Source organism: Rattus rattus, chromosome 9, assembly GCF_011064425.1.
Source record: "Rattus rattus isolate New Zealand chromosome 9, Rrattus_CSIRO_v1, whole genome shotgun sequence".
NCBI lineage: Eukaryota > Metazoa > Chordata > Mammalia > Rodentia > Muridae > Rattus > Rattus rattus.
This window is the reverse complement of record NC_046162.1, coordinates 5158175-5165993: the sequence shown is the minus strand read 5'-3', so window position 1 is coordinate 5165993 and position 7819 is coordinate 5158175. Positions and strand designations below refer to the sequence as shown.

The 7819-nt window shown below is 49.0% G+C and overlaps 1 pseudogene; it reads left to right on the top strand.

Moving 5' to 3' along the window:
• The first annotated feature begins 2892 nt into the window (after nucleotides 1-2892).
• LOC116909715 lies at nucleotides 2893-3478 on the top strand (annotated as a pseudogene).
• Nucleotides 3479-7819: the final 4341 nt, after the last annotated feature.

The following is a 7819-nucleotide window of genomic DNA, read 5'->3' as shown; positions in this document are numbered from 1 at the left end:
TAAATCCCCAACCCCGTGAGCCACTGTTTTCAAGAGTGAACTAGGCATGGTGGTGCTGTCATAGCTCTGAGGAAGCAGAGACAGGCAGATCACTGGGGCTGTCCAGCTTTGACTGCTCGGAGAATTCCAGGCCAGTGAAAGACCATGTTTCAAAATTAAAATTAAAAAAACAAATAAAAGAAGGTTGGGGTCTGACGAATACCTGTGGTTGTTCTTTCACCATATGTGCACTCATATACATATACACACATGTGCATCCACACACACAAACATGCACATACAGGTGCACACACATGTGCAAACACAAACACTCACATGCACACATATGCACAAATATGTGCACCCACAAACACACATATAGGCACACACAGTGTACACACATCCAAACATGCAGACACATGTGTGTCTACACACACATATATCCACACACATATGCACCCACAAAGACATACACAAATGCACACATGTAAGTGCACACACAGAGAGAATGAAGCACACAAAAGTACACAGAGGACACAGTGAGAAGTCACTGGCACTGGAACGCCTCCTGTGGAAGCATAGACTGCAGCAGTAAATACAGCATCAAACATCCGCATAGTTGTATGCTGCTCGCTACTCTTTTATAATTAACTTAACTTTTAAAAAATCAAATCTTTTCTTTCTTATCTCCATTTTATTTCTCATTTATGTCCATTTTCTTTACTGATGATCACAAACGTGGGAGGATTGAAATCTCCTTAGATCTTATAATCTTATGTAAGAATTTTCCCAACTATTGTCCAGAGTGGTTATGTTACTACTTTGTTGTTTCAAGACAAGGTCTCATGTGTAGCACTGGCTGGCCTGGAACTCACTAAATAGTCCAGGCTGGCCCTTGAATTCATAGAGATCCACCTCCTCCACCTTTCAGGTGCTGAGGTTCAAGGTGTGCGCCCTTTAACCATATCCTGCTACACTGTTTCTCATTCCTATGCACTCTTTTGCCACACCCTGCTACACTGTTTCTCATTCCAATCGTAGCAATGAACTCAAACTTTCTCTCTCCTTATCCACAGTTGGTGTTTTTCACTGTTTCCAAGTTGGGCGGTTCTGATTGGTGTGTTGTAACATTCCACTGTAAGTCAACCCCTAGTGAGTGCTCTGGGGTGGGGTGGGGGGCGGCTGGCTGGCCTCCAGGTGTGGGCCAGTGTGAATAGCACTGCTGTGACGCTGGTCTGACCTTTGTTGAACAGCTGTTCTTGGTCTTTGCAGGTGGATTTGTTAACTCAAGTGGTGATTTCCAGATTAACTCCCCAGAACATACAAATGGGTTTTTCTCACCTGGTAGGAGAGAACTGACTTCTGAGAGTTGTCCAAGGCAAGCATGGGTTGGTGTCACACACACACACACACACACACACACACACACACACACACACACACACACAAATAATAATAGTTTAAAATTTTTTTTATTTTAATTCAATACTTTTTTCAGTGTGCTTCAGAGTCCAGGTTTTTGGTTTTCCTGATGTGTAACCAGTCCCAGGACCCTCTTCTCTTCTCAGATGAGCTAAGGACAAACTTGGAGTTTCCTGTGGGCTCTGAGACGAGCAGGAGGCTCTGACAAAGGACAGAGTGGAACAGCTGCCTGGGAGTGGAGCCAAGACTGACTGAGCTGCTGACAGTGGCATTGGGCCCTCATTGTGAAGTCAATCACAAGGAAAATGGGTTCAGGAAGCCGGAGGCTTTACAGAGGAGCCATTAAAGGGAACTAGAGATGACCGGGAAGTCCTAAGCGGAAATGGAAATCAATATCTGTTGTTTTTGAACTGAACAGGCCAGGAGCCACAGAAAACCAAGACACAGAAGTGAAGCAAGCAGAAGTCATTCGGGAAGTCGGGGCAGGGGATGGGTGGCAGAGTAAGAAAGCAAAAGAGTAATTCAATTGGAGAAACTGCTCGCTGAGTTTTTAAGAGCAAGCTAGCTCAGGAAATATCTGAGCAAATTCAATGACTGTTGGAAGATGGATGGCTAGGAGTTAAGAGCCCCCATAAGTAATGCGCAGGGTGGGGGGTATTCCTTACAATCTTGCACTGACAAAACATGTTTCTGGAAGAACGCTTGGGTAAATGCATTTGGTTTTGTTTTCTCCCAAGACACTCTACAGACCAGGCTGGCCAGTAGCTCACTGTGTATCCCCAGGGTAGCTTCAAACTCAAGGCAATGCTCTTGCCTCGGTTTCCCAAGTGCTGGGATGATAGGTGTGAGTTGCTTTCCCCAGCTGGGAATGTCATTCATGGATCAGCAGGCCGTGTGAGAGGTGGAGCAGTGAGATTGTGGAGGTGAGAGGTAACCGATGCATTCATTATTCTGGTCCATGTGGGGATCCTGGAAAGCAGAGCCTGCAGGAGCGTCAGGGAAGACGTAAGGATGGGCGGGGACAAGGAGTTCTGTGCTGGGAGTGAAGAACTCTAAGTGTTCCCGAAAGGGGCATAGACACAAACCATGCGTTCAGAGCAGCAAGTGCACCTCTGTCCCAGATGGCTGAGAGCTCTGCTAGTGTGAAGACTTCATAGAGATGCTGAGGTGAGTATCAGCGCAGCAGCTCTGGCGGCCTTCCTTAGTCAGCTGACTGTGATGGCCGCTCCTTGTGCTTCCGGAATGGTCATACAGAAGAGAGCTAACTCTGACTGAGCTCTTCACCTGTATTAGCTCAGTGAATTCCCTCCACAGCCTGTGAAGGAGTGAAATAATCTCATAAGGCCAGGATCGGGGGGATGCAACATTTAAAGTCGGTTCCAAAAAAAAAAAAAAAACCAAAAAACCAAAAACCTCAGAAATTAAGATAAGTAATACATAGGCGAGCCCAAATGGCGGCGGCGGTGCTAGGCGCCTAGGCTGGCGGGGGCCATGAGCGCCACCCGTCCTCAGTTCAGCATTGATGATGCATTCGAGCTGACCCTGGAGAACATGGGGCCTGGGCCGGAGTCCAGCGGGGTCCCCCGCTTCGGGCCGCTGCACTTCGAACGCTGGGCCCAGTTCGAAGTGGCTGTTGAAGACAAGCAGTCCGACTAGCTACCAGAACCTGGAAAGTGATGAGGATGGAGTGCAGGCCTCTCCGGAGCCTGATGGGGAGTCAGCACCAGGGGTTCTGGGCATATGTCTATCCGTAGCTCCCAGTGGTCCTCCAGCACCATCAGCAGTAGCACCCAGCGCTCCTACAATGCTTGCTGCAGCTGGACCCAACATCCTTTGATCCAGAAAAACCGCCGGGTAGTGCTGGCCTCCTTCCTGCTTCTTCTGTTGGGACTAGTGCCTATCCTGGTAGGCGCGGGACTGAAGGTGGCCCCCTCTCCAGGTGTTTCCAGCACCATCTTCTTCGAGCCGGGTATCCTATTGCTAGTCCCGGGGAGTCTACCACGTGGTCTTCATCTACCGTGCTGTCAAGGGCCGCCAGGGCTTCAGATTCGTCTACCTGCCCTGCTTTGAGAAGTGAGCTGCAGCTGGCCCGTGACTTCCCAGTGATCCAAGGCCTCAGGTCACCTCCACGTGTCCACAGGGTATTCCTCCAACCTACACCCCGTTCTGTTCTTTTCACCTGGAAGACATAGGCCCTCTGAGACCCTCACAACCACCAGGACCCTTTGGATTTGCTCAGGAAGTTTGGGGCATGCCAGCCTGGGGATATTGCCCCTTACCTGATGTGTGCCTTAACTTATCCCTGGGCCCTGGACTCCTGGGTTGGTGTAATTTTGTGCTAATAAAAGGGTAATTACTTCCAGCAAAGAAAAAAAAAGATAAGTAATACAGAGTGCTTATTAAAAATAAAAGTTAATGCAAAAAAGTCAGCCCATGGTGATCAAATTACCAGCTTAATAGACAGAATCAATAAGACCAGGAAGCTGGAATTCACACCCACATGGCCTGTCTGTCATACAACTATTTCCTTCTCACTGACTATAACTGCATTCAAATTGATCAGCAGGCTACCCCTGCTATTCCTCTACTCCATGTGTGGCATTTGCCCAGGGTCCAGCACACAGGAGGACTGCAGCTCATGACTGTCAAGGGACCCACAGAGGGCTACACAATAGTGGCTAAGGGTCCTCACTCCCCAAAGGCAAGCATGGCCACACAGTCAGCTCTGGAACTAAGACCAAGGGCTTCCTCCGACTAACAGACATGATATATGCCCTAGATTATTCCTAGAGTAGAGTGAATACAAGATCACAATGCTAGGGTTTGAACACACTTGGTGCTGGGTGCACTCTGGAGAGTGACGTATGACAGCCGGGCTTCGGGTTGTGCATGAGTGTGTTCATTAAGTCTCTAACAAGCCAAAGTAGACGAATAAATAGTGAGCAGCCAATGACACTGCACAGCCAAACAGAGGAGAGTCCTGGGTCTGCTCTGTAGGGATTGGCTTAGACTGGTCCTTCCAGATGTCCTTCCAGATGTGCAAACTGACTATATGACCCCTCTAAGGAATGGCTATGTGGGAAGTTCTTATGTTGAGGTTTGGTCTGTTGTTATGTGTTGTAATGTTATGTTCTGTACCCGAAGGTCTAGGCCTATGTGTGAATTCTCAGGTTTACAGACTTGTGCAAATGCTGTTCTTTGATTTAAAACTATTGGCTACAGACAATTATTGGAGGGGTCAGAGGTAGGTAGGTTTTGAGTTACCTGGTTGGGAATGGAGAAGAGAGAGAAGGAGAGACAAGGAGTAGGAGGAAGAATGAGGATAGAGGAGGAAGACACCATGAGGGGAGATGGTCCATGAGCACGTGGCCAGGAGAAACAGCAAGTATCTGGGGTACAACACTGGTGAGGGAGCCTGGCCAGCAGTTAGAAGAGTAGATTAGGGGTCACCCCCAAGTAATTGTCGAAGCCAAATAAGATAACCACATTCCTAGTCTCATGTATTTGTAAGCTAGTCAGGGATAAGTTTAAATTTGTTGTACTACATTTTTATTGTAGCCAGAGGCACCTAGAAGAGTCCAGAGCAGAGAGAGAGAGAGAGAGAGAGAGAGAGAGAGAGAGAGAGAGACAGAGACAGAGACAGAGACAGAGACACACAGAGAGAGACAGAGAGAGACAGAGACAGAGACAGACAGACAGACAGGAAGGAAGAGGAAGGAGGAAGAGGAAGAGGAGGAGGGGAGGAGGGGGGAGGAGGAGGAGGGGGAGGAGGAGAAGGAGGAAGAAGAAGAAGAAGAAGAAGAAGAAGAAGAAGAAGAAGAAGAAGAAGAAGAAGAAGAAGAAGAAGAAGAAGAAGAAGAAGAAGAAGAAGAAGAAGACTGAACACGGCCAGCAGACTGGACTTGTTCATGAGAGGAGAGAGGGCATAGAGTGAGTAATGAAGGCAAGGGGACAAGAAACAGGGTAGAGAGGGGACAGAGAGACAAAGGGAAGAAGAAGACACAGCTGGAATAGCAGGTTATAAGGAGAATGAGTAGCTCCAGGAGGGAAGCCCATGAGCTGCAGAAGCTTAGGGTAAGGCACAGATGAGAAGAGCCAGGGCGCTTTCCGGAACTCTGAAATGTGCTCATCTCACAGGGGTGGGGTGGGGCTGTCTGTGCAGTAGCTGTACCAGCAGAGGTGCACACAGTGGGGAAGCCTATGGAGGACAGTGTGGGAGGGGGACAGTGTGGGAGGGTGTGGGACAGTGTGGGGGGGCAGTGTGGAAGGGGAGACAGTGTGGGTGTGGGAGGGTGTGGGACAGTGTGGAAGGGTGAGGGTATAGTGTGTGTGGGTGTCACAAGTAGGGCATCCTCTCTTCTTTATACCATAGTTACTTAAGAAGTCTCCTGCTACATCTGAAACTTGGTGACTCCAGAGGCATAGTCCCTCCCTGGTGTGCACACTATGGAAATCCAGACCATGTATCAGGGGGCTTTACTCTGAAACTTGTAGATGGTGGTGGGGGTGTTAGAGAACTGTGAGTGAGACCTTCACACTGACAGCCAGAAGGCAATCTAATGGAGCTACAGTCTGGAGGGAGCACAGAGATGGAGGCTCCCGCGTGTTTCTCTGATTGTATCTGTGCCCTCCAAGGACTGCCCAGAGGTGGGATACTGTATCTATACCCTCCAAGGACTGCCCAGAGGTGGGATACTGTATCTGTACCCTCCAAGGACTGCCCAGAGGTGAGATACTGTATCCGTGCCCTCCAAGGACTGCCCAGAGGTGAGATACTGTATCCGTGCCCTCCAAGGACTGCCCAGAGGTGAGATACTGTATTCATGCCCCTCCAAGGACTGCCCAGAGGTGAGATACTGTATCCGTGCCCTCCAAGGACTGCCCCTCCAAGGACTGCCCAGAGGTGAGATACTGTATCCGTGCCCTCCAAGGGCTGCCCAGAGGTGGGATTTGTATCTGTGCCTCAAGGACTGCCCAGAGGTGAGATACTGTATCCGTGTCCTCCAAGGACTGCCCAGAGGTGAGATATGCTGTATCCGCCTCCAAGGGCTGCCCAGAGGTGAGATACTGTATCTGTCCCCCAAGGACTGCCCAGAGGTGAAAAAAAAAAAAACTGCCCAGAGGTGAGATACTGTATTCATGCCCCCAAGGACTGCCCAGAGGTGAGATACTGTATCCGTGCCTCCAAGGACTGCCCAGAGGTGAGATACTGTATCCGTGCCCTCCAAGGACTGCCCAGAGGTGAGATACTGTATCCGTGTCCTCCAAGGACTGCCCAGAGGTGGGGTACTGTATCTGTGCCCTCCAAGGGCTGCCCAGAGGTGGGATACTGTATCTGTGCCCTCCAAGGACTGCCCAGAGGTGGGATACTCTATCTGTACCCTCCAAGGACTGCCCAGAGGTGGGATACTCTATCTTTACCCTCCAAGGACTGCCCAGAGGTGGGATACTCTATCTGTACCATTCGAAGGATAGTCCAGAGGTGGCACCATCCAAAAACACCCAGATGCAGGCTAATCTGAGAGTTCTGATAGGAGACCACATATCGGCTATTTCCTTCACTTGACCCTCTCCTTCTCAACTGTGTGCATTATGTGTATCTGTTCATCTCTGTGTGTGCATGTATGTGGAGGGAGTATGTGCACATGTGACTATGATATGTGGAGGCCAAGGGTTTTTGTTTGATGTCATCTTAGCTCTCCAACTTATAATATTTCTTTTTGCTCATTGTGTGTACGTGTGTATGTGTTCACCATGACATGTGAATGTTAGAGGTAGCAGGGACCAGGTGGCAGCACTAAATCATCAAAGGCAAGAAGATCATAGTAATCATCATAGGCAGCATAGACAAAGCAACGTCCTAATGGCCTGACCCTTAATGGGCAGCACAGGCAGAGTGAATTAGATGGTGGCATGACTCATATGGACTTTTGGTACTGGTTAGCCAATCATGGTGTCTCCAGGCATGACATAGAGAAGAAGCCTACTGAACTTTTGTTTGATCTGTATAAGCAGAAACATTCTCAACCAAATGGAAGAAATATAGATCATGGCAGAAGGAAATCTTAGCCTGTGAACCAACTTCCAGATGAGCCAGTTTGCAGACTCAGAAATCCCTTGGAAGAAGAGATGGTCAGGTTCCCCTGAGGAAGGACCTTGATAAAATACCTAAGAGTTTTACTGACAGCCTTTCCCCAGTCCTTCCCCCAGAGGAACCTAGGGCCCTTTACAAGGGGGAGTGGTACACTGGGAAAAGGAAGCACCCAGAGTTTCCAGGGTCTAATGGAGACTAGTTCTGAATTGACACAGATTCCGGGAGATCCCAAGAAACACTGTGGCTCTCCAGTTAAAGGAGTGATTAATGGAGTTTTGACTGAAGTCTGACTCACAGAAGGTCCACTGGGTCCTCAAACTCATC